The 27,552-nt window shown below is 44.3% G+C and overlaps 1 protein-coding gene across 1 annotated transcript in view; it reads left to right on the top strand.

Annotated features, from left to right (window-relative positions):
- The first annotated feature begins 298 nt into the window (after positions 1-298).
- The window catches only part of PAQR5 (progestin and adipoQ receptor family member 5), a 790,069-nt gene continuing 762,815 nt past the window's right edge, over positions 299-27,552 (top strand). Inside the window, exon 1 of the mRNA XM_069624226.1 lies at positions 299-613. The gene's annotated coding sequence lies outside the window, so the exon portion shown is untranslated. The remainder of the gene's footprint in view (positions 614-27,552) is intronic.

The raw sequence follows: 27,552 nt of genomic DNA, 5'->3' as shown, positions 1-27,552 counted from the left end.
CGTTTTGTGCAGCCATTGCCTGGGCTCGCAGTGGTGGGCTCCTAGCTCGAGCTATACATCTGATCCCCAGACTCGGCTCTACTCAGGAAATCTCTGCCTCTCCCCCCTCTATGCCTAAGCATGCAGCAGGTAATGAGTCAAACTCCAACAAACCTAAAGTTCCAACTAAGATTTCCAAGTATCAGTGGGAACATTCTGGAACCGCAGACAGAACGTCCTACGGTCACGTGGAAGCAAAAGACCGGAGCGAACGTGTACTCAACCAATAGCTCAAGACCTACCCGCGCACACGCAGGTGACGCCTTCCCACCTGCTGGTGTGTGATCTTTACTTTACGTCTCAATATATCCCTCGCAAAATGGTCTTGATTTCCCTGCAGTCCAAGTTTACTGTTTAACTCCGTGTTGTTCACATCGCGGCTAATCATTAACCCTCAACATAATTATTGGGCGCTTAAATTCTAGTCTGGATGGTACATCCAGGCAGCGAGGCATGTGAAGAAGTGCGTTACGTGACCATAATAAACACATGCACCACAGTCCGGGCGGCGAGGTGACGGAGGTCGAGGTATATTGTGTACGTTATCGCCCCGGAACAGCAGCGACGACAACAGGTAACACAAGAAACAAAAACAAAAAAAAAACAGACGTGAAATGACCACGTAGGCCGCCAGAGGGGTACCTCCAAAAAGACACCATAGGCCAGAGTCGGTGGCATGTCGGGCTGACTGACGCCCTGGCCGTGTCAGTCTTTGAAGGTAGGCAGCGGTGACACGCGCCGGTCCTGACACTGGCCCGGTTCTGCCTTTTTGAGGCAGAGTTCACCGAGGGTGGGGTGTGGTTCGAAGTTACTGGGACATCACATTTCGATGCCCGTGCTTCGTAAACACACCAATGCTGCCAGGGAGCAACAGCAACCCCCGATACCAATGATTTGCAAAAAGGAAAACTCTGGGCTGGAAGATTGTCATGCTGGTGGTATGCAGCTGCAGTCTTGAAGAAGGCCATCACCCTGCCCCGTCTCCTGTCTGTGTTATTACGTCTGCATTAAATTCATTTTTCATTTGCTGCCACTCCACTGCGCAATTCAAAGACATTAAACAGCCTTCCACTAGACGCACTAGCCTTTCAGAGATAGGCGCGAGTCTGACCTGTGTCTGCTTCTCCCCTAGCCACGACTGGTTTTTCACAGTTAAACATGAGAGGTGGGTGTCTTTGTCCCAGTCCTGCTGATTGTTAAGGAGACATGCCTGTAAAGTGCCATAATTCCTTCAGCTGGACCAACCTTCAGAGCTGGAATTCCTGACATCTGATTGTCTGTTCCACTTCCCAGTCCAGCTTGTGATGTGCCATACTTGCCAACCCCGCTGATTTAGGCCGTGGGGTACTGCTTTCTAAGCAGTTCTACCGTCTACAGAATTTGGTGTCGGAGGCTACTGCTTATTACAGGGGCAGGTAATTTATGTGACTCTAAGACATGCTGCTTCAGACCAGCCCAGGACAAAGCATTCAACACATTAGTCTGTCTGTGCAGTGGGCGGGTAAGTGATTACTTTGAGTGATGGGCTCAAACCAATCCACTGACCTCGCAGCTACATGACTCTGCCCTGCACTCTGGCCGGGACAGGCCTTAGGTGAACCACCAGTGGCAAGTGGTAGAGTTTAGCATCATCACAGCATCTGCCTATCAGACTGAGGGGGGTATCAGTCTCCATGTTGTTCAGTTATTTATCTTGCACTGTAGGAATAACTATGTACTGCCCGGTTGCTGATACAGAGCAGGGGCAATCGTTGCCTACCAGCTCTGTGTGATTGCCTTCTGTGAAGTTAGGTAATTGAATTCGGTGTTAACTTACCATTAAGAATTATACATTTTAAACATTTTAACATCTATCCAGGTTGTGCTTTTTGACGGGTTGTGTATTTTAGAATGCTCCAGTGGTGGCAACAATGTATGCTTTGTATTTCCCTGTGATGTAATTGTTATGCAAAGTATTATTTTTGAAACTTGAAAAATCCTACATCTTTTTGATCAAAGAATGTTGGCAAGTATGCCCAGCTCTACCAACATTGGTAGGTGTCAAACAGTTTAATAATTGGGAGATATTCTTGTATGTCTCCCAAAATCCTCCTCATAGTTTTTCTAGACCACAGTTTGTTTGTGAATAAATAACTGCTGGTTTATATTTTGACTGTTATGATATGCTAATATGCTTTTATACTATGCCAAGCTAGCAATAACATAAAAGACACATGCTAACTTCAAGCTTCGTCCCCTGTTTCAAAACATGTTGCCACTCTCAATGAGCTTCCTATGTTGCCTGTGTTTTGAGGAATAAGTGTGCTGCGGTAAGGGAAATTGAACCCCAAATGTATTCTCAGAAATGTACTTTAAAAAGTAAGACCAAAACTCTCGTAACCTGTATTTTAGAGTTTGTACAACTGTTCTTCCCTCCTGAACATAACATGCCATGTCAGTCACGAAATGTCATGGACAAGCATGGATAGGTCTGTTTTCTATTTTTTATTGTGATATGGTTTAAGTTTATCAAACTTTTCACAAATAGAATAAAAGCACAGGGATACACATAACATACAATTACATCAGTACATGGAAAAGTGCAAAAGTCTCACACAAAATCTATGTAATGCTAAAATTAAAGAATGCCATTTCTTTACATTAGGCAACACCACAACATTTCTGTTATCTGAACAGACAGCAAGGACAAATATAAATGAAAATGTAACATTCTTAAGTTGTTAGTTGCTGGACAGTAAGCAGACGTTTACACACTACAAGAAAGGGATAAATCCGTCTAAAAGTTCCATAAGCGTATATATACTCAAGAGTTGGCAGTTGATTAAGCCTAAAACGTAAATAAACATTTCATACCTTGTTACTTGGATAGAGATGGATATATTTGGGTAAAATCTCCCTTTTCCTGGGACATTGAGAATATACTGAATATGTTTTGTATACATTTAATTGGTCCACTGTTTCCCACCAGTCCAATGCATATCATTTGTACTTGACCTTACCAGGATTACCAAGAAGTTCCTCTTCACAAGATTGAATTCTTTAGAGCAGCATGGACATATGGCCTTTGTAAGAGTTAATCGAAGGTAAGGACTGGCTATGCAGAATTTCACCCAAATCGACGTACGCAGAATTTCCAGGGGGACAGATCATTTTAGCATAAGTTGTCAGCTGCCTCCATAAAACTTTACAGTGCTGAGAGGTCAACCCAAATGAACTGCATTGGGAATTGATAATGACAGTCGCAAAGTTTCTTTCCAAATAACTCCTTTCAAAGTATCTAAATTGGGGCCTATGTCGAGCAAAATCACAGCCAAACCATACAAAATCACTGGTTCAATTTTAGCCAAATAAAAAGGATGTATAGGAAGGAGAGAGTATTTGTTGAATCCTTTTCAGTTGAGCAATTAGCAGTTTAGATTTAGCTCTCAAATCCTCCTTTAAAGCAGATGTAGACAAGGTGTTCGATAGGTTAAATCCCAGATATTTAATAGAGGAAACTTTACCTAGTCTTTGATCCCCTACCGTCCACACCGTAGTGTTTGGCTTTGTTTTAGTGGTATAGATCATGATTTTTGATTTGGCGCCAGTAACCAGAAGATTATTTCTAATGGCGTAATTTGAAAACATATTTAGTTTCCTCTGAAGCCCAAAGGGCGTTTATCCAAGAAAACCAAATCATCAGCAAAGACTAACGAATTCAATTTAAGATGGCCTAACTTGATAAATAGACCACTAGTTGTCAATATCTGTCATGTACATATTGAAAAGGGTTGGGGAAAAGACACACAACCCTGCTTCAAACCGATAAAGGTCTCAATGGAATTCGACAGCATACCCTCCTTATGTGAGCCTAATCCTAATTGTGGCACCACTATGCAAAATAGCTAGTATTCTGACCAAGGAAGAAGGAATTCGCCATCCAAGTAATTTGTTCAACAGGATATTCCAGTTTACTCTATCAAAAGCACTATGAATGTCCATTGAAGCCATAAATGTTGTTCCGATGCTCCCTTTTTTAACTGCAGCCAAGATGTAGGCCATGATGGTGCCATTTAATAAAGTGCCCATAAGCAGCCTAAAGCACACCTGGTATCGAGAGAAAATACCTAGGCAAGTTGGCCAACTATATAGATCCCTGATAATTAAGGATGCCAAAATCATACTGGAAGCATCAAGGGGGGCTATGGATTAGTTGTGTCTCCTTTTTTATGGATGAGAATGATGATAGATTCAAGCCACGAAGGCAGAACTCAATAGGTATTCATAATCTCTCTAAATATACCCCCCCCCCCAGGAGGCTCAACCACAATAGTGGATCATCTTTAATGGTAACTAGAGAAAAACCACCCGGGGCCAGGAGCCCTACAGGGCCTAGTCTTGGATATTGCCCATAAAACGTCCTCAACAAGTTCACCATTGCCCTTGAGACTGCCGTCCTGGTAAGTAACTGAAGCATTTGTAATAGGTTCAGCGTACAAAGCAGAGTAATGTTCTATCCAAGTCAACTCTTGTATCAGGCACACCACAAGTGGCTCAAGTTTATCAATCGTAGAATTCATACGGGTCCAACATTTTCGAGAAATGTGCACTCTAAGGTTTCAAGAGTATGTTGATTGTTCTTATTGTACAGTTGGATTTAAACATTTTTAGTATAGTTTTATACCCATGAAGAATTTTCTTTTTATTCTTGAAAACCCCTAAAGTAGTCACATTTCAAAAAAGGTAGCAGGCGCTCCTCTCCAGAAAGAACATGGCACAGCTTCTCCTCAATGATGAGGCCCAACAAGGCTGAAACACGTGTATGGGGTTGCTGTTGGTACTCTTGTTCAGAAGGGAATTGTCATAGCATTTTGGTGCTGGACTGCCAATGTGGGCGGGACAAAGACTGATATGCAAATTAATATTTCCCATCTGTGAAAGGTACAGTGAGCGAAAAGCAGATGGCTGCGAACTCTCAAAGTGGTTAAAAACCACTGAACAGGTTATCATGCCGTGTTCTGTCGAGAGAGGGGTGCCTGCTACCTTTTTTGTATTTTTGGAAGGAACTTGGGGTTGGTTACACTAAGTTACCTGGGGGCAACCAGACATGGACTCCCTGCTAATTGTGCTCAGAGAGGCACAGCTTCACCTCACTGATGAGGCCCAACAAGGCTGAAACACGTGTATGGGTTTGCTGTCTTGTTCAGAAGGAAGTTGTCATATCATTTTGGTGCTGGACTGCCCATGTGGGCGGGACAAAGACTGATATGCAAATGAATATTTCCCATCTGTGAAAGGGACAGTGAGCAAAAAGCAGATGGCTGCAAACTCTCAAAGTGGTTAAAAACCACTGAACAGGTTATCATGCTGTGTTCTTTCGAGAGAGGGGCGCCTGTTGCCTTTTTTGTATCTTTTGAAGGAACTTGGGGTTGGTCACCCTAAGTTACGTGGGGGTAACCAGACGTGGACTCCACTGCTCAGAGAGGCACAGCTTCACCTCACTGATGAGGCCCAGCAAGGCTGAAACATGTGTATGGGGTTGCTGTTGGTACTTTTGTTCAGAAGGGAATTGTCATAGCATTTCGATGTGTGCGGGACAAAGACTGATATGCAAATTAATATTTTTCATCTGTGAAAGGTACAGTGAGCAAAAAGCAGATGGCTGCGAACTCTCAAAGCGGTTAAAAACCACTGAATAGGTTATCATGCCGTGTTCTTTCGAGAGAGGGGCGCCTGCTACCTTTTTTGTAAAGTAGTGACATGTTTGTGTGACAATTCTCTAAGTAATCTCCTTTAATTCGTTAGCACAAGCTATCCTAACATCATAGCAATGATTACACTCTTTTGGCACAGTCGGCTGTCCCTTCTCTGTGAGCTTCCTCAAACAAGACAGAATAGTTAAATTAAAATGGTCAACAGAAAAGGTGTAATCAAAATCATCCCATTTAGGAGTCGTCTAATCATGTCCGTACATTTGCGACAGGCGTGCACATTTCATCTCACCGTGTGACCACCTCTAGCAGGGGAGACCAAAGCTGCCATAGGTTGAAAATCGTGAAGAGCAACAGGAAAATATTAACAAAAAGACAGAATGAAATGGTCACTTAAGCCTATGACCCTCAAACTTAGTGGTGAGCAAAACTATTTAATTTCTGAGGACACATACACATGATTGATCCAAGAAGCGACAGTACCTCGGTGCTAGCTATACAAATTCCGAAAGCACCTCCTCCAGAGTACACAAAACCAAATCCCAACTGTGCATAAAGGAGTCCCAAATAAGGGCTCTATTTATAATACTCTAGAAAGCCCACTGCATGTCTGAAGAAAAATCCTTTAAGCTGGCCCTTTCAGCACATTCCACATTAAAATCCCCCTGATGATAATGTTGTTGCAGTGCCCTTGATCCAGCCAATCGTCAATGATCACATCTATAGCTGACTGCAAGGTACTGTGAGTCACATTGGCGGGATTCCAATACAGATTTATAATGAGTAGTTCAATTGCCAATCTTTCCAGGGACAGGCCCAGAGCTAAGAGACCCCCATTAGTGAAACAAATTTCATAGGAACGTGCTCTTACATTGAAATGAATTTCAACCGCCAGACCCCCGAAGGCCGACTGGAAGGCCCCCTGGTAGCTGCTTTAGAAAATCTTCTAAAACCATCAAGATCAAAATGATCTACTGCCATTGCTTCTTGCATTAGCAAGATATGATGATCTTGAAAGGTTTTGTATTTTATTGTATTGAAGTAATTATTTATATAGCGCCTTTTCCATTTGTATAGCTTCAAAGTTTTTTTTGGTAGGAACTCCCTCGGGGACCAAAGTCCAGGTATGGGAAAGTTCTCAGAGGAGGCTTAAGATGCGTATGAGCATTTGGCCAAGATTAGGATTTAGGAGGGCTGGCTAAGCTCTAGTAAGCAACACAAGGGGTCAAGCATGTGGACGGGTGCTGAGGGACATCACGACAGAGCGCTAGTGCAGGAAAACACTACATGCACCCAGCCAGACCGAAATTTGTCGTAGGTTGTCGCTGTATTCTAATGGCAGAGGTGTTGAGGCAAGTCTGGTGTTTCAGTGCGAAGCGTTTATGCAACCAGCTCAACTGAATCTGTTGTAGTCGTAGCTGCATTCTAAAGTGCGTGGATTGACAGCCTTGCCTGCGGCAGATGTCCACCGAAGTGGTGCGTTTATACATACCTTAAGCTCAGATGGAGATTATCTTTGATGTCGCTGTGTCATCCGATCTTCTTTGGGAAGAATATGCCAGCTACCTTCGTAGACTTTTCTAGGCACTATGGACAGGCCACCCTGACAGTGCAATAGACTGGTTGTCCTAGAACAGTTCACAAGGTCAACTCAAAGTGCCACCACAGACCACACGTTCTCCACACCTCTGCCTGTTTTATAAATAAGCAAACAAATAGGCAGATGGTATGGGCATGAACCTTCTCAAACCTACACTGCAATCCCTCCCCAACATCATTACATTATTGGGATTTAAAGTTGTATTCTACAGAGAGAGAGAAAGAAGATACGTGTACACTAAAACCCAGGATCTGCAAGTAGAGCATGATAAGTATGCAAATATATAAAAACAGATGTTGGGTAAGCACTTAGAAGCTCCTTATGATTACAAAGTAAGTTGGCGAGCTCCTCACCCACAATTGCTATTACAGGTACTGTCAGAGCTAAGCCCACATACAGGACAAGCAACGGCAGGATCTGTGAGCCAACACCCTTGATGGTATTGTATGAGGTATCTTAAAGACAATACTCACAAGGACAAGTAACACCACCTGGAATGTAAGTGAATCCCCCAAACCCTGATGATCAAACAGGGACTCAGAAAGGCTGTAACACCAAAGGGAGGATAACTGAATACATACGACTCCTGACAAGGGACACCTAGGTGTAGTGCTTACAGAGTAGTGAGGAAAGCATAGGCATTCACACAGGAGCTGGATACAACAGCACACCACACCTAACAATCAATTAGGATCAAAGAGAGAAGTGCAAGGGAAAACCAGGAACAGACTCCAAGACAAAGTAAAGAATCAGGAGCAGGGAAACAATATTACAAAGGCAAATCTCACCCACCAAGCCCCCCACAGGGAAGAAAGGCAACAAAGGACAAAATAGTAAATCTATACATGAGAGGTGTATAAAGGATCAAGGTTACACTGCAGAATAGGGCAAAGTCAAAGGACTAAAGAACACAGACAGACAGGGCTGCACAGGAAAAGGTAGGCACTGGAAAGTGCCGACTTCAAAACAGATGAAGACAGAAAGGGAATCCAGGAAGCAGAAAATCCTAGTAAGCACGCTAAATTCGAAATCCAGGAAAAAGAAATAAGGTAATAGGAACTAGACACTAAGCAAAGAACCAGGATCAAGGGCCGGTTAGGAACACTGCATAAATGACGAGCTCTGGACTGAAGCAAACAGACGCATTTAAGGCTGGCGCTCGCCTCAGGTGTGCTGTTTGCTAACACCTGCAGTCACAGGTGCTGCTTATCCTCCACCCAACCTTGTCCTGCACGGGTGGAGATAAAGCAGTGGGTCAGGCATTCTGGGAAGCGTAGTCTTTTGATCAAAGCATCATACTGGCTGCCAGAATCCTGGTATGTATCCGGAAGGGAAGTAACATGGAAAATAAGGATTTAGTACTCCCAAATCACCACAGAACTGTCGCGTAAGGTTTGGGAGGAAATTTCAATAGGTAATAAACCCCAAGTCAGGCCACCAAGTAGTGTGAATGAGAGCAAAGGCAGCAAACCATTACAGAGGGTGTATATTGGTCATTCACCATTAATTTGTGATGCAAAGATCTTGAATATTGTATTATCATTGTGGAATTCTTACATGTAATAAATAGAGCATATTGCTTCAATTCATTATGGGTCCATAGCAGTGTTTTCATAGTCCTTTGCCATAGAGCAATCTTCATCTTGGTGTTAATTTCACTTGCAGCAGATGTCAATTGTCAAAATGAAGGGAATTCGCACAGATTTGGCTGCTGCAAAAGCAGCTGTTGGGGCTGCGTTATCAATTTTTCCAAATCCATTTTTCTCACCACTCTCCCCATCTGTTGTACTCCCAACTTCTCCCAAACTTCATTATGATTTTCACTATTCTCTCTTCATCTCTGGCCTTACCACTACTTTCAACTCCATGTCCATTTAACTATGCATATTTTCTTCCCTTCACCTCTCCACTGCTTTGTCTACTGTATCCTTTTCCCTAGTCCCCTTCTCCTGCTCTTGGTTACATTCTAATAGTTGTATTTCTCTTTCTCCCTCTGGTATTTTTCTCCTCCCCATCTTTTCTTTTTAGTTTTTTGTTCTTTTTGCTTTCCCTCTGTTCTTCTTTTAACTTCTTACCTTTATCACCTTTTCTGTTCCATTTTCTTCTTTGTCCGTTTTTTTCACACTTTACATTTTCCTTCATTCAGCCTTTCTTTCGCTCTTCCCTTTCCCTGGCCATATTATGTTCCCCTGCTCTGTTGCCATTATGCCTTTCTTTCTTGCTTTCTGTTGCTAACCTCCCAACCCATGCCCTCTGTTTCCTTATTTCACATTTTTATTTCTCTTTCATTCTCACTGTCTGGCTCCTGTTCACCCAATCCTCGTCCGTGCACTTACTTGTGAGGTACCCACCTCAATCCTCAGGAACCCTTCTTGAATGTCTACCTCTTTTCTCCTCCTGCCCCTCCCACCGGGAGTACAGTACCCCCAGTGTCCCAGCTTGCCAAAGTTAGAATATTTCCTGTCTCAGGCATGGTGTAGTGAAGGCAACACAAGAAAAGGGTGTTTATTTTATTTATTCTTATCTGTATTGTTCAAATAAATTCAAAGTAACATGAGTAATTCACCTAAAACAAAACTTTACAATCATTATTAGCAATGCAAATTTGATACTGCTGGCCTACCATTTGTGAAACACACCTGCTGCTTTCACCACACACAAGCATGACATAACCAATCATAAGTAAAATGAACACACATTAAAATCATATAAAGTTGTACGTTACTAAACAAACTGGATACATAAAACTATTACGTTTTTCATGCAAATCCCTTACATTTTTTCAATGTTTTGGTGTTACTATATACGAGTTGTATATTATTTTTGCTTTCCCTCTGGTCTTCTTTTAACTTCTTACCTTTATCACCTTTTCTGTTCCATTTTCTTCTTTGTCCGTTTTTTACCACTTTACATTTTCCTTCATTCAGCCTTTCCTTCGCTCTTCCCTTTCCCTGGCCATATTTTGTTCCCTTACTCTGTTTCCATTATGCCTTTCTTTCTTGCTTTCTGTTGCTAACCTCCCAACCCATCCCCTCTGTTTCCTTATTTCACATTTTTATTTCTCTTTCATTCTCACTGTCTGGCTCCTGTTCACGCAATCCTCGGCATTATATGCATTTCCCCCTTCCTCGTCCGTGCACTTACTTGTGAGGTACCCACCTCAATCCTCAGGAACCCTTCTTGAATGTCTACCTCTTTTCTCCTCCTGCCCCTCCCACCGGGACTACAGTACCCCCAGTGTCCCAGCTTGCCAAAGTTAGAATATTTCCTGCCTCAGGCATGGTGTAGTGAAGGCAACACAAGAAAAGGGTGCAAGCGAAAAGCTTAACAGAGGCTAGGGCACTTAACAACCTAAACTAGGTCAATAATACACACAAAAGAAGTACACTGCCCTGTGGCCATGTGTATAACAAAGTTTTTTTATAAAACCAATCTTTCATTGGATATAAAACAAACCATTATTTATTCTTATCTGTATTGTTGTTCAAATAAATTCAAAGTAACATGAGTAATTCACCTAAAACAAAACTTTACAATCATGATTAGCAATGCAAATTTGACACTGCTGGCCTACCATTTGTCAAACACACCTGCTGCTTTCACCACACACAAGCATGACATAACCAATCATAAGTAAAATGAACACACATTAAAACCATATAAAGTTGTACGTTACTAAACAAACTGTATACATAAAACTATTACGTTTTTCATGCAAATCTACATTTTTTCAATGTTTTGGTGTTACTATATACGAGTTGTATATTATTTACAAACTCTCTACTTCTTAGAGATAGATATGTATCCAGGGTCTTTGTCGACTCAAGTTTCGGCTTTACCAAGGGTTGTCAAGATGATTTACGGACCAGCCTCATAAGGACGAAGTGTATGGAAGGTGGTGAAATTGGCTGAACTGTGCTGTGATGGAAAATTAACAAAATTTGAATTATTCGTACAAAGACAACTGCAAGGCGGGCTACTGTACACCCATCACATGCATGATGATTTCAAAGAAGGGAGAAGGGAGTGGAAATGGAAAAGGAGGAAGGGAAAAATCACTTCAAGGCCAAGATTACTAAATGAACAATTAACCAATAAAAATGATCCAACAGTCTGCCCTTACAGAACCCAAATGAAGCGGACTGCCTCGAGAAGGGCGTTTCGAGAGGCGGAGCAAAGAGCAAACCGGCCAATAGAATTACTGGCTTTTAGATAGACTATCCACCCCAACCAGATTAGAAGTAGGTGGCTGCATAATGGCTCAATCTGAATATCACTGGTGATCACCCAAGGTTAAAGGTGAAAGATTCCAGGAAGAGAGGAAAGCAGCCATGCATGAGTAGTGACAACTCGAGGGCCCGTGGGGCCATTAGTTTACCTGGAAGCAGATGCTGTAAGTATTGGATTGCTTTTGGCAATTCTTGCTAGATGACACTGTTGCAAAAAAAAAAATGGTCACATTAGTGTACACGGTTGTCCATGTTATAAAATACAGGAAAGTTGAATACTGTACATTGGAATTGCACCTGTTTCTAAGCTGTTAATTGGACAGACTGTGTCAACCACTGTGGAAACAAATGATCGGACACAGCACTAATAAATGCTACTATGGCTGTGATTGTGTTTGCTGAATGCTGTGACAAACTGAGCTTTCAATTAATCAAAATCTGCCCTTTAATTGTGAAAGATCAACTCAAACAGCTTGTCAATCGGTTAGATGACAACCCTGGGGGTGCATAGATCCTCTAATTCCGAAGGAGAGCATAGAAAAACATAGGCAGGGCAAACTTACCTATCGTCTTTTTCGCAAAACATGGATGTAGTTCTATCCCATTGGGCTGTGTGCAATGAATCACAGCAACGCCTGCTGAGTTGAAGTAAACTGTGTTACTGTAAAGGAACAAACACGGTTTAAACAACCAGTTGAAACTGTACCCACAGGAATGCGTTGTTTCTTAAAGGAAACCGCGAAGAAAAACATTGGGGAGCTGGAGCGAAGCACAAGAGGCTGATCCTTTACTTTGTGTTATTTCCGTTGCGTGTATATGTGTCAACTCAATTTGTATTCACAGAGACTCCAGTGGAATGTTCAAAATGTCCCATTCAGCTGTAGGCAATGATTCACAGCAGTTGAGGGAGAGTTAAAGTTTATTGCGTTGCTGTGAAAGAAGCAACACTGTTTGTTATTACCAATTGAAACAATATACCCATGGGACTACATCATTCTTCCAGGGGATATGCCCATGAGGGACAGCACTAAAGGAGACAGAACAGAGCACAAAAAAGGTTGAACCTTTACCTTATGGTATTGTCGCTGTCACGCTTGTATATGAAACGCCAATTTGTTTCTCCCAGGCTCCAGTTGAAAAGTTCAAACGTACTTTCAGCTGCCTCGTACTTGCAGTTAGTAGAATCTTAACGCTATATGGGGAAGATATATAATATATGCAACATGGGCATAGAAAGAGGGCTGGTGCATGAATGCAGTTGGATGCATGAATCATAGGTATAGAAAGGGAACTGGCACCATTTAGAGTCAGAATCACAACATACCTGATATGATTGAGATAGTGGATTCTGGATCTCGGTGTTTGTGGATTCAACAGATAAGACAACCAAACGCCATTACAGTGAAGGTTTTCTTTATGTTGCAATCGACATTTAGTTCAGAAGTAAAGACCACTGTAGTTCTTCATTAAGACCATTGGTATGGGTCTGTAACAAATATATCCATTTCTGCTCTAATTTTACTAGTCTATTGGCATTAGAAACATTTTATTTATCCTGTTTAATCTGATCTATTACGATCCAGATCATGTCGCCAGTCGAGTGTTGTGCTGTTAAGAAATGTGCCACTAAGGGTGCAGATTCAATTTTCATACGAATCCGGGATCGATGTTCATTAATTCTGATAAAAATGTTCCTGGGTGTCATGACTACATACGGTAAGTTGCATGGACATTTGATGCCATACACCATGTTGTGGCTCTGGCAGTTGGTAAATTTGCATAATTCCCATACAACGTTACCATGTGTAAAAGTCTTAGTTTGTGAGCTAAATTGACACACACTACAATTACTGCAAGGGTAATGAACCACTACAGGGGTTCATGTATGGTGCCAAGACGCCTCCCATGTCTTTTGCTGGAGGTGTGAAGTGGGAGACATGAATCTAGAATGAACTAGATTGTCACAGACATTTTGGTTGCGCTTTAAAGCAAACAACGGTAGACCTGTTGTGCATCCGGTGCTTGTCACCAAATTCCAATATTTTTTTATGAGACTTTTGATTTTATTGGTTTGTCTGGTAAAAGTAGTGACACAAACATTGTGTTGCTGCTCTACATCTTTGTTCTTAGGAATCAATAGAGTCTGTTAGCAAAGCGTGCTCTTTTAGCAGCTTGCTTAATGGCTTTCCGGGGATATCCTCGTTCTAGTAGCCTATCGGACAGGATTTGTGCCTGTTGTGTGTAATCATCAGTGAAAGTGCAATTCTGCTGCATTCTCAAAAATTGCCCATAAGGCAAATTGTCCCTCAGAGACACAGGGTGTTAACTAGAATACATCAGCAGTGTATTTCTTTCCATTTCCTTCCGATACCGGCTGGTGTATATTTTGCCTTGAGAGTGACTGATGTTCAAATCTAGGAATAGAAGAGATGTTGTGTCAGATTGACTAGTCAAGACTAAATTTGAATCTTGTATGTTTAGCCATTCAATAAAAGTATTATAGCTGTTAGTTCCCCTCGCCAGATAAAGAAAACGTCATCAATGTAGCGACGCCATGTCCTGATTTGCTGTGAAAAGGGATTGTTTTGCCAAATACATTGAGCCTCAAAGTCTGCCACATAGATGTTAGCCACTGAGGGAGCAAAGGAAGCACCCATGGTGACTCCATGTTTTTGCACATATAGTTCCTGGTTGAATTCAAAAAGTTATTGCAAAGTGCCATATGTAGCAATTCAAGGATGAAGCCAGTTGGTATCAAGTGTGGTGCTGGAAGAGTCTCTAACCGGGCTTGAATTATACTCATGGCTTTGTCCTAAGGGATATTTGTGTATAAGGCTGCAATATTTAATGAGACCAAAAGATCCTGGGTAATATCAAAGTCATGGCCCTCAAAGGCATTAATTGCAGATGTGGTATCCTTGAGAAACGATGGGGCATCTTCTGCTAAATCATGTAGAAAAAATTCTATATATTGCCCCATGGGTTCAAGAATTGATCCATCCACATAAGGATACTATGGGTCTTCCTGGTCGATTTTCCACATTTTTGTGGATTTTTGGTAGTGCATATATGGCCGGAATCCGACAGTCGTCTGGTGTCAAAAAGGCAACCTCCTCCGTAGTGAGGAAAACACATTCTAATCCCCTGTTGCAAAAGCTCTGAATTTCCAATCGCAGTTCTGTAGTGGGGTCAGATCTGATTTTCTCATAATGATTGGTATTTTCAATAAGACTTAGAACCATGTTGGTATAAAGTTCTTTGGCCATAATCACTATGCCTCCACCCTTATCGGCAGATTTGATGACAATGCGTTTGTTGGTGGACAGACTTGTCGGGCCTTTCTTTCCTCTTGAGTCAAATTATGATGCAATTTGAAATTTGGTTTTTCTTTCATCATGGTGGAAAGGTCCCGAAGTACCATTCGTTCAAATGTCTCGATTTTGGGCAGTTATATAAAGTATTGGGTAGGTATACTTTGTCCATGATAAAGGCTTTTAGGCGAATTAGACGAAAGAACTTTCCTAGCTCAATTTCTAGATTGCCCAATGAGTTAGCTTGAGTGAGTTAGTTTGTGTGGGTAGAAGCCCTTTGGTTAGAATTTGTTTTTCAGCGTGAGTCAAGACATGGTCTGATAAATTAAACACAGGAGATGTTATCGTGGGTAACCCCGTTGCCGGGTATGGAACGTCTGCAGGCGGCCTACATAGCGGTTGTTCATGTTGCGACCCGGTCGGCGGTTGCGACCTTGTCGCCGGCCTAAAAATCCACTCTGTCCAGTAGATAAGGAAGAACTAAATTATTTAAAGCACCTAACACTCGTGGGCTGTATAAAGGCAACACAAGAAAAAGGTGCAAGCGAAAAGTTTAACAGAGGCTAGGGCACTAAACAACTTAAACTAGGTCAATAATACACACAAAAGAATTACAATGCCCCTGGCCATGTATAAAAAAGTTTTAAAAAAAAAACAATCTTTCAATGGATATAAAACAAAAAATTATTCTTATATGTATTGTTGTTCAAAATAATTAAAAGGAACATGAGTAATTCACCTAAAACAACATTTTTACAATACTGATTAGCAATGCAAATTTGACACTGCTAGCCTACCATTTGTCAAACACACCTGCTGCTTTCACACCACTTTTACATACCACACACAAACATGACAATCATAAGTAAAAAAGAACATACATCAAAATCATATAAAGTTGTACGTTACTAAACAAACTGGATACATAGAACTTTTACGTTTTTCATGCAAATGTCCTAAATTTGATCAATGTTTTGATGTTACTATATACGAGTTGTATATTATTTACAAACTCTATACTTCTTAGAGATATATATGTATCCAGGGTCTTCGTCAACTCGAGTTTCGGCCGGCTTTACCAAGATGATTTACGGACCTTATAAGATCAAGTTTAGCACAATACACATTCCTTCAGGGATCACCTGTACCCCTTTGCCCAGATGATGGGACAGGAGGAATGCAATGCTACAGGCAGTCGAAGAACTGATATAGAAAAGGGCAATCCGGAAAGTTCACAAACAGGGGAAAGGGTGGGGCTCTATTCCACTGTGTTTCTTGTCCCAAAACCTATTTGAAAGTTCAGACTTATTTTGCACTTGAAGAGACTGTGACCACAAAGCATTTCATAATGAAATGCTTGCAGAGTGTGATTCCATTGATTGATGACAGGATTTTCTAGCATCCTTGGATTTTAGGGAAACTTATTTTCACATCCCAATTCGGAAGGGTCACCTACAGTACCTACGATTTACTGTGGACAAGGGTCACTTCCATTTCAGAGCACTTTCATTGGTCTCCAGTGGGCCCCTCCGATCTTCACCAATATCCTTGGCCTGGGAGTAAGTAGCTTGGCTTCACCAAAAGGATCCAAGTTTTTCCTTATGCTTTTAGTGCAGCATGTAAAGGTGACATGCTGGAGCAGTCACGTCAACTTCCCTCTCAAGCTCTCCAGTTCATCGGAGCAAGATTTTGAAAGTCAGCAGTGTAGGTGATTCTTACATAGGAAAGAACAGCCAACCTGCAAGCAGCCCTCCACTTTCTTCTATCTCAATCTGCAGTCGGCAGCCAGGACATTTCTACCAGAACTGGAGCACACAGCATGATGTGTCTATCCAGTTCCATGGTCACCCCTACACATAAGGCTACTTTTTTTATTCCATCTCCACAGGAGGGAACACGTTCAAGATTTCGAGTCTCTCATTCCAGTAGTATCTGGGTTGAAGTTCAGTCTACACTGGTCGGAAGGTCCGACTGTTGAGGGGATAAGAAGCCCTTGACGATCATTCCTACAACAGATGCCAGCGATATGGGATGGTGGGAATTGATCTAAGGACAGAAGGCATCCAGAAAAATGGTTGGCTCACATTCACCCAATTGGAGTGAGTTGGTGGCAACCCTCTGGGCCCTGAGTTATTCTCCCAGATTTTCGGAGGTAGACCAGTGAGTCTTCAAACTACACAATGACATTCAAATACATCAACGGGCAAGGACAAACTAGTTCTAGACTTCAGCAGCAGCTGGCTAGCGAACTTGAGAGAATGGGCATGGACGAATCGGCTGCCTGTCAAGGTAGTTTATACCAGGGGCAAGGACAATCTGGAGGTGGACAAACAAAACACAGTATTCCCGTCAGCAGTGTGGGAACTGCGTCAGGAGACATTCCTCAGCATTAAATTGCTTGGATCTCTAATTCCCCTGCTGTTCTCATTCTCCTCGATCTCTTCTCTGTCTTTGATAGGTCAACAATTCTATCCTCACTGAACGTCTGTGTTACCCTCGGCATCACGGACCGGGCATTGGACTGGCTGACCTCTTTCCTCACTAACCGCCCTTCCCAGCTTCAACTGAGCCCTTTCTCCTCCACCACCTCACTCTCTACCTGTGGCGTTCCCCAGGGTTCTATGCTTACGCTGGGGCTCTTCATTATCTATCTCGCCCCTCTGGCGCACCTGATCTCCACCTGCTCTCCTAATTTCCAGTGTTATGCTGATGACACTTATCTTTCCTTCAAACTTCCCTCTACTACTTCCTCCTCCCCTCTCTCATCCCTGATTGTCTGACCGCCATCCAAGCATGGTGTGCGACTAATGATCTCCGCCTCAATGCCAGTAAGACGGAGATCCTTCTTATTGGGACACCAGAGCCCTTGTTTCTCTCCTACCCTCTAGCCATCCTCCTTGGGCCCTCTACCCTCACCATCCTGTGAAGCCAAAAACCTTGGGGTCATCTTCGACTCCTTTCTCTCTCCTTCACTCATCACATTTTGGACCTTTCCAAGAAGGCCCACTTTAAGCTTCACCTCCTTGGAGGCATTCTTCTCTTCTTCACCTTCCCCCAGAAGCTCAACATCTCCAGAGCCCTGGTCCTCTCTACGCTGGACTCCTGCAACAACCTCTTCCTCAACCTCACCCTTTTTTCCATATGCCCCCCTTCAGCTAATCCAGAATTGGGTTGCAAGACTTATCCTTGGCTCAAGCCCAGGGACCGTATCTCTCCGGCCCTAAAAGCTCTACACTGGCTCCTAGTGGTCGCAAGGATCAAATTCAAGACCCTCTGCATCATCCACAAGTCCTTCCTGGTCCTGGGACCTCGCTATCTCCAACTTTCTATTTTATGATGGCAAAATTTGCATTTCGAATATCAGCCTTGGAGTTAAGCAAATTGTGACAATTAAAAGTTTCGGAAATCCAGGCCATACACCTATGACTTGAGCGTTTGGGGAAACAATCTAGAAAGCATAGGTGAGTCAATGCTATTGAATATGTCAACCCAACATATTATAAAAGGTTTTTGAAGTAGACAGAAGATTCCTAAACTCTAATAAATCGCTTTCTTTCCAGTTTGGTTTCCTTAGACAGGAAGATTTAAGCAGTAATCATTCGATTTAGTCAGGTAGGCGTCTAAAAATGTACTAGTGATACAACTGCTTGGGGTGGTCACCAAAGGTTATAGCCACGACACATGTAAAACTCATTTGGGTGACTCCTGGCCGGTGTAAGGAACTCATGGTGGCAACAGTAAAGACAGACACAAGTGATCACAATTCAGTGGTGTTTATTGAACTTTATAATGGGTGAGATAAAGGCCTAATCTAAACCTAAATCTAAGATGAGAGCAAGGTACGACGATTAAAAAATAATAAGGCAGTCCTAATGATTTGATTTGATTTAAAATGTGTATCGCGCATATACCCAGTGGAAAAAAATGGCGAGCCACATTTAGGCACATATCTTAAGTACAGTTTTTTTTTGTAAAATTTATTTTAATGATTTTATGCAAACAAAACGACAAAAACCAAACAAGCAGCATAATCATAATAGTTCCATTACACATCAAATTATCTTAATCACTGCTTCAACTACCCCTCCCTCCCCCCGTGAGCCTATTTGTCAATCTCGTTCAATGTTTGGCACATGCTGCTGGGTTTAGTTCTCTTCGGAGTCAGTTGGATCTGATATTACTCCAAACAATTCTGCTATTAGCGTTTTCCAAGCCAACAGGGTGCCCGCCTCCCCCTCATCAGCCCGGCCACTCGCTTCTTGCCATGCCACCGTTTCAGCCTCTGCCCATTTCTGCAAGTCCTTCCACCATACATCCACCCTGGGTTTGTGGCATTTCTTCCACCCCATGGCGATCCGACGTTTCGCCAGATTTCTCAGTTTCTCAATGTGCTTAAGTTTCCGTGGCCTAGGAAACCCGCCCAGTAAGCAGGCCCAGGCCGTATCTGTGACAAGAGTAACCCCTTTATCAGCCAGTTTCTGCGCCACTTCTCCCCAAAAACACCTAATGATCGGGCACGACCAAAGCCTATGTGTCATGTCAGCGTTCTCCAGGTTGCATTTAGGACACACTTGTCTTCCAGCGTTTCGGAACTTAGATATCCTCAAGGGGGTCATGTATGCCCTATGTGTAACATACAGCTGTATTTGTTTTAATCTGGCATTTCTAGACACTTTCTTGTGGTAGCCCAGGGCACGCTCCCACACCCCATCCTCTATCGCGGCCCCCACTTCCGCCTCCCAGTCAAGTCTCAGATGTGTCAAATCTTTCCCCGCCTTAGCCATCACCATCTCATACAGTCTCGAGATCTCATGACCCCCTTCGGATATGTCATATATTGCTCCCAAAACTGCATCTGGTTCTTCTATAAAAACTGTCTCTGGCCAGGTGTTCTTAATCATCCACCCGCTTCTTCGTTGAGTTCTATGAACTCCTTTATGGATCCCTCTTGCCAAACATCGCCTAGCGTTGCCAGCCCCACCGATTCCCAGTAGGTTCTAACAATCACCCTCAGTTGATTATCCCCTCCTGTCAAAGCAGCCAGCGGTATCTGCGGGAGGCACGCGCACGGGACTTCCATCAAACGACAAGCCCTACGCCAAATTTTCCATCCAAGCCTCAACATCGTAGGACGCCCCCTCATTTCGGTTTCAGACAGCCAAATCATCTCTTTCAAATAAAACGGGGCGCAGTCCTGTCCAAGCACCCTGTGCTCAGGGGTCACTTCATCAGAAAGCCACTTAGCCACATATTGTAACTGTCCCGCTAAATAATAAACCTCAAAATGAGGCAGTCTAATACCTCCTTTTTTATAAAAGTTCTGCAGTTTCCAAAACGCCACTCTATTTCGGGTACCATGCCACAGGAAATCCCTACACATGCTGTTCAATTTACTGAAAAACTTCTTGGGTATTATGTATGGGATATTACTAAAGTAATGCAGGAGCCTGGGCAGAACTACCATCTTGAGCATAGCCCCCCGCCCCATCATCGCCAAGGGCAATCTTGCCCAGAACTGCATGCTGTTCCTAATTTTCTCGACGGCTACTTCCGTATTATGTCTGTGTTCATCCTCCACCGTGTGATATACCTCTACACCCAAGTAACGAAAAGAGCTAGTTGCCCATGGCACCTGTAGCACTGGTAGTCTATCTACGGGGGTCCCCTTATAGCTACCTAGCGGGAATATGACAGACTTTTGGGGATTCACTGATATGCCCGACAACTCTGCATACCTTTCCATCACTTCAAGTATGTATAAAAGATTTTCTTCTGGGTATTGCAAGTACAGTAACAAATCATCTGCGTACAAGGATATCAAGTGTCGTTCCCCTCCTACCTCAATGCCTATCGCATCATACTGTGCCCTAAGGCATATTGCCAGAGGCTCCAGGGCTAGGATGTAAAGCATCGGGGACCAGGGGCATCCTTGTCTGGTGCCTCTACCAAGCTGCCATCTCTCGGATATCACCGCTCCAGTTCGGACCCTGGCAAGTGGCTCACTATATAACATCCTAGCCCACCTGATATAGCCCGGCCCCACTCCATACCCTTCCAGAGCAGCCAATAGCCATAACCACTTGACCGAATCAAAAGCTTTAACTGCATCTGGAGATACTATCGCCATCTCACCCTCGTTCTTATTACCCCATTCGATCACCCGGTGAAGTCGCCTATGGTTGTGTGTTATGTTCCTGTTCGGGACATAACCCGTTTGATCTGGATGTATGAGTCTACCAATCACTTTCTGCAATCGATTTGCTAGGACAGCCGTGAGAATCTTGCTGTCCTGATTTAGCATCGACAAAGGCCTGTAGGAACCACATCTATGTTCCGGCTTATTGGGCTTGAGCAGCGGTATTATGATCGCCTCTCTGAGTGACTCAGGCAACCGTCCTATCTCGAACGCTTCATTAAGCATGTCTAGCATTGGGGGAAGGATTTCCTCTCTGTATACTTTATAGAATTAGCTGGGGAACCCATCTGCTCCCGGGGTCTTACAGGTAGGCAACTGCTTCACAACCTCCTCTAACTCCTCCAACGTGACTGGCTCATCTAACTCCTCCCTCTCTTCTTCACTTACCTTGGGCAGCCCTATGTCTTCTAACGTTTCAATTATCTTGCGTTGGTCACCCATCTCATCATCTCCATACAGCACTCTGTAATATTCCACAAATTCTTTGTTAACCCCCTCTTGCGTGGCCACCTCCTCTCCGTCCTCCCTAATGATGGTCCTAATCGGAGGCCTAGGTGTCTCGCTTTTGTATAGCCAGGCCAAAAGGCGGCCTGTCTTATCTCCCCCCGCGTGTTGCCTCTCAACATATTTCCTATAATTGAGGTTGCAGAGTCTTTCCCAATGCCCTGCACATTGTTGCTGTAGTTGGAGTACCAGCTCCGTGTCTACGTCAACGCTCTTCAATGCTGTTTCTAGCTCAGTTTCCGTCCTCTGCAGGTCAGCCAAGACCCCACCCTGTAACCCTCTTGACTTAGCAATGGCTGCCCCCGCATCACCACTTTAAAAGCTTCCCATAACGTACCCGCGGAATCAACACTCCCAGTATTCTCCTCAAAGAAATTATTAATCTCTTCCCTTATATCTTCTCTAAAGACCGGATCTTTAAGCACCTCCGCTTGGAGGCGCCATGTAGGGATCTTTGCCCTCGGGGGGCAATATTGCCATCCGAGGATCAGGGACGAGTGAGCCGAGAGGACTCTAGCCTTATATTCGATTTGGGTAATCTCAGACATCACACCTGCTGTAGCAAAGATGTAATTGAGCCTAGTGTGCAGTTGATGCGGGGCTGAATAGTGCGAATATTGCCTCTCAATGGGATGTTTCATCCTCCACGCATCTGTAAAGCCAAAATCAGTTAGCAGTGTCTGCAACGCTCTCGCCGCTGGGCTAGGCTTACCCACCCCGCCATCAGATCTATCTACCACAGGATCCAACACACAATTAAAGTCCCCACCCCAGATCACTGCGCTCCCTATACACGTACTGAGATTGGTACACAGGGCTCTGAAGTATGCTGCTGTGTTTTGTTGGGGGCATATGTATTTACTATACATACTTACGTGCTCTCCACCAGCCCTCGCAATGTAGCCATCCTTCCATCAGTTTCAACTACCTCTTGTGTCTTTTTGAACGGGACATGCGGTGCCACCCAGATTAACACACCCCGGGTGTATGCCGAGTATGGCGAGCCCACTACAGTCCCTTTCCACTTTCTCTTAACCAGGTCCAACTCCTCTCGCGTCAAGTACGTCTCCTGTAGTAGTGCGATATCAATTTTCTGCCTTTTCAGATACATCATGATTTTGTTTCTTTTCAGATGACTGTTAAGGCCCCTGACGTTCCACGTTATTATCCTGAGGTCCACCATAGGTCGTTAGTAAGCACTCTCCCGATCCTCCGCCAATTCCGCCCCTTCATGCACCGCAAGTACAACATGCTGATTCCTTCAAATAGGCTCGAAACAAAACTCAAACTCCCCAAAACCACACACACACACCCAACTTCCCGTCCCTCCACCTTCTTCCCATCCACCCCTCCCCAACCGTTGCCCAGCTCCATTCCTGGATCTCAGGCACCCCCACATCTAGCCCTGCCTAGCACAAGCTTCTACTCAGGGCCCAGTAGGGTTAAGCCACCCTAATGGCCGCTGAAACTAATAATCTATTGGGGTAGGTCATCCACGTTTTGTTGCTCCTTTCAAAAAACATTACGCATACAGATGCCAAACAGTTACCAATTACAGTTACACTCACTATATTCCAGCCCAAGTCGAGCACCAGGCTCAGATTATGTTCAAAGTTCAGCCAGTTACAGTTTCTCTGTACAGTCAGGGTCCATCTCCCGCTCACCCTCACAATGTCTGTATAACAAAATCTTCATTCGGTATGATCCTGCCGATCACGATCCGCTTCTTGTTCCGGGCAGCCCTGCAGGTCCAGCCATGTGACAACATCCTCCGGGGTATCAAAAAACAGTGCTTTGTTCTTGTGTAGCACCTTCAATCGTGCCGGATACAGCAGCATATATTTGACTCCCGCCGCCCTCAGCCTTCTTTTGACGGCGACGTAACTATACCTCTGCCTTTGCACCAGTATCGTATAGTCCGGGTATGCTGTGATGTTGGTGGATGCTCTCTCTATCGTACCGCCCTTACGAAAATATTCGAGGATCTTCTCTCTGTCCCTGTAATTCAGGATCCTCGCGATGATCGGTCTTGGCGGGGCCCCCGGCCGGGGTTTCCTCATTAGGGCGTGGTGCGCTCTCTCCACCGTAAATCCCTGCAAAAGATTCCCTGCTCCGATCCCTTGCAGGATCATGTTTTCCACATAGTTTGTGGGGCTTGGCCTTCTTCGCCCTCCGGAAGGCCAACCACGCGAATGTTGTTCCTCCTCGCCCTTTCTTCAGCCTCTTCCACACGATTTTCCAGGTTGGCGACCTGTTGTTTTAAGACATGAATCTCTTTCGCATTGCTCGTGCTAACATCAGTGTTTATCTTCACCCCACTTTCCAGACCACTGGTCCTTTCTGCAAGCGCCCTGACATCTTGACGTAGCAGGGTGAGTTCCGTACCCACAGCATCAATCTTATTCTCTAGAGCTGTGCGTAGGTCCGCCATTGCCAAGTCCCATTTAGCACTCAGTCCCGTTATAGCCTCCAGGATCTGGTGCTTGTCCCCTTCGGGGGCGTCTTCCGCAGGGGTCACCACCATGCTCTGCGCCGATGTTGAGGGGGTCCGCTGCGTTTTCGCGAAAGCCTCCATCGTGGGTTGCTTAGTCTTGACTCTCAACCCTTTCGCCGACATGGTGCTGCCCTCTACTCCTGTACGACTCCACCTTAGTGCAACTTTTGCACTCTCCCTGGCCCGACAATGGTCTGGCTCTCAGGTCTCCTGACTCTCATTCGGGACGGCACTTCGGATTGTCTTACGGGTGGGCTATGGCCTCGCACTCCTCGTTCAACTTCCGTAGGCCTTGTCGCCCAAGCATCCAATGTTATCTCTTCCTGCAGTCAGATCGCCGGGGTTCCATTAGCGTTTGCCAGGTCGGGCGCTCTCATGGTGCTAGTTCGAACACTCCGCCATATTTCCTATCGTACTATTCCTCCAGGCAGTTTTCACAGCCAGATCCTGCAGTTCCAGGGAATCAGTTTCGTTTCTCCTCGGAGGCCTCTCCTTTGTTAGCCGCCATCTTGGTGGCGAAGCGGCCACACAGCCGTACCAACCAAAACATGTATATCTCGCGATTCCCCGGGACTATGAACTTCTCCAACGAACTTCACTTGGCGTGCGGCTTCCGACGCCTGATCCCCGAAGTTCTAGGCGCTCGTTGCAGTTTCAACGGGTAACTTTGGCAAAATTAAAGTCGGATCATCAGGAGCTCCTCACGCAGCACGTCCTATTCCATGGCCAGATAGCCACGCCCCCTATCTTAAGTACAGTTAATGAACACTCGTAACATTTGCAAGGCATTATTCAAACAGATATGTTTTCAGATGTTTTCTGAAGGCTGTCAGAGATTCTATCTTCCTTAGATGGTGTGGTAAACCATTCCATGTCCTGGCACAGCCACTGAAAACCTTCTGTCCCCCAAGTGGACAAATCTAGAGGTGCGAACTACCAATTGATTTGGAGCCATAGATCTCAAGGATCTGCTGGGGGTAAAGATTTGAATTTTTCACCCTAAGTAAGAAGGTTCAAGGTTGTGTAGGCACTTAAAGATCAAGCACAGTCATTTAAATTGGATTTGTCAGTGGACCGGAAGCCAATGTAGTTTCCTCCTGGATTCCGAAACTGATTTTTCCAGGGTAGTGCCAACACTACACGTACAGCAGCACTCTGTGCATCCAGCCAGGAGGCCATTACAATAGTGCAACCTGGCATTAACCAGTGAGCCCACCACCTTTGCTTGATCGCCTTCTGAAATGAGGGGCAGGAGTGGTTTCAGTAGTTTCAGCTGAAAATAAACTGATTTAACCAGTTGGCTCACCTGCCGATTGTAACTCATGTATGTCTGCCAAATGCACCCGAGATTCTTTACAAAATCTCTGTACACTTGGGTTTTGCCAAATATATGTGGGCAGGGTACCATCTGGACAGTGGTTCCGAAATTCTTTTTAGATTCAAAGATAATTATTTCGGTTTTATTGGGGTTTAGCTGGAGATTGTTGTTTATCATCCACCCTCGGACTGCCTATGCACATTTCAGAATATTGTCCACTACCTCCATTGGCAGTTTAAGGCTCAAATAGATCTGCGTATCATCCACATAGGAATGATGCTGCAGGTTAAACTGCGCCAAAATTAATAGGAGGGGGCGAATATAAAGATTTAAAAGAAACTGACATATAGAGGAGCCCTGAGGCACTCCACAGATTGTGGTCAGCATTTCAGATAAAAATGAGCCCATCTTAACCTGCTCTGTGCGATCGCTCAAAAAGGAGCCAAACCATCTCAGTGCCTCCTTAGAGACATGTGGTAGTTCACTCAGTCTATCAGTCAGGATTTTTGAGTCAACAGTGTTGAACGCTGCCGACAAGTCCAACATAATGAGCATGCTGACATTACCGCGGTCTACATTTTCCAGTATGCCATCCCATACTTTAATCAGAGCTGTCTCTGTTCCATGTCCAGGCCTAAACCCGGACTGGAATGGGTCAAGAATGTTGCTTGCTTCCATATGGTTTTGTAGTTGCAGAGTCACAACCCTTTCAAGAATTTTCATTGGCCACAACAACCAAGCAATTGGGCTATAGTTAGCCAATTCACGTGGATCAAGCTGAACTTCTTTAGAAGTGGCATCAGGTAAGACGTTTTAAAGTCCTGTGGCACCCATCCCTGTGCCAACAAGGCATTAACAAAGCTTTGCATAGGTTCACTCAGGGCTTCAGCATGTTTCTCCGCTAAGTACGCCGGAATTGGGTCGTAACTATGAATTGGCGTCAATATCCAGTTAGCCTGAATCATAAAATGATCAGACCAGCTGACTTGTTTGTTAGCCACCATACCTAACCTGAATCCTCTGGATATAATATTGTCTAAACAATGCCCATTTACATGGTTAGGTTGTTTTGACAAAGACTAAGATCATGCGAGTCCAAGATGCTCATTAAATGTGAGCAGTCCCCGTTTTCTGACTCATTACACAAAACATTAAGGTCTCCAACAATCGCTTTGTTTGGCTGGTTACTTGCCTCCACCCCTAGGTACGTATCCATCCCATTAAGAAACTTAGCAGCAGGGGCTGGGGGTCTGTAGCATAAAATGAGTCTAAAAGACTCATTGGATGAGCATTGAAAAGAGCATAGTAACACCGGTGAATTGTCATTCCAATTCAAGGTCTCAGTACTCCCAGTACTCAGTACTCCTAGTGGCGTCTTATCAATTAGTACCCGGCGAGGGTCAACCAGAATGCAACAAGCATTCTGATTGGCCCTCGCCGGGGAATTATCAGGCTGGGAATCCCTTGCACGCACTACGTGCCTTTTTGTTCCCGGCGGGGGGCGTGGCGAGCCCTTAGCCAATGAGGAGGTTTGAAACAGGACAATCCCCGCTCTGAGCCTCCCCATGGCTGGAAGCTGCCTTCGTCCCCCGCTGGGGACTCGGGTACGTTTTTTTTTTCCTCCATCCCCCTCCCCCGCAAACTATCCCCTCCCTGCACTCCCAAACCCACTTACCTTCTTTTTTCTTCTTTTCTTGAGAGCAAACGCGCTGGAAACACTTCTGTTCCCAGCGCATCCGCTCCCGATGGCCGCTATGGAAAAGGAAAACAGACTACGTTTTACCTTTCCTGGTGGCCATTGTTTTCACTTTTATTTCTTTTTCGCAACACAGCAGTGTTTCAAAGCAGAAACAAAATGCCATTATTACCCCGGTCTAACGGGCCTGGGTACTAATGGCTATAAGGCCTGCGGCAACGGGCCAATACCGCCCACAGTAATGCCCCTGGGGCTTCATCAAATAAATATGGAGGACACCAACATTGAATCTCTTTGCCTCGCATCAGAATGTGAAAACCCTCAGATAATACTTATGGTGCTCATGCCCGCGAGCTTGGTGGTGGATGGCATTGTCATTTAGTGAGCGGAGGGTCTATTATACTCCTTTCCCATTATTCTGCTGCTCCTGAAAGTTGAAATAAGGATTTGGGACTTGGCAGCAGAGGTCATCCTA

This window comes from Ambystoma mexicanum, chromosome 11 (assembly GCF_040938575.1).
Source record: "Ambystoma mexicanum isolate Mex_15411 chromosome 11, UKY_AmexF1_1, whole genome shotgun sequence".
NCBI classification, from domain to species: domain Eukaryota; kingdom Metazoa; phylum Chordata; class Amphibia; order Caudata; family Ambystomatidae; genus Ambystoma; species Ambystoma mexicanum.
The sequence above is the reverse complement of the archived record's forward strand: the minus strand, read 5'-3'. Positions and strand labels throughout refer to the sequence as shown.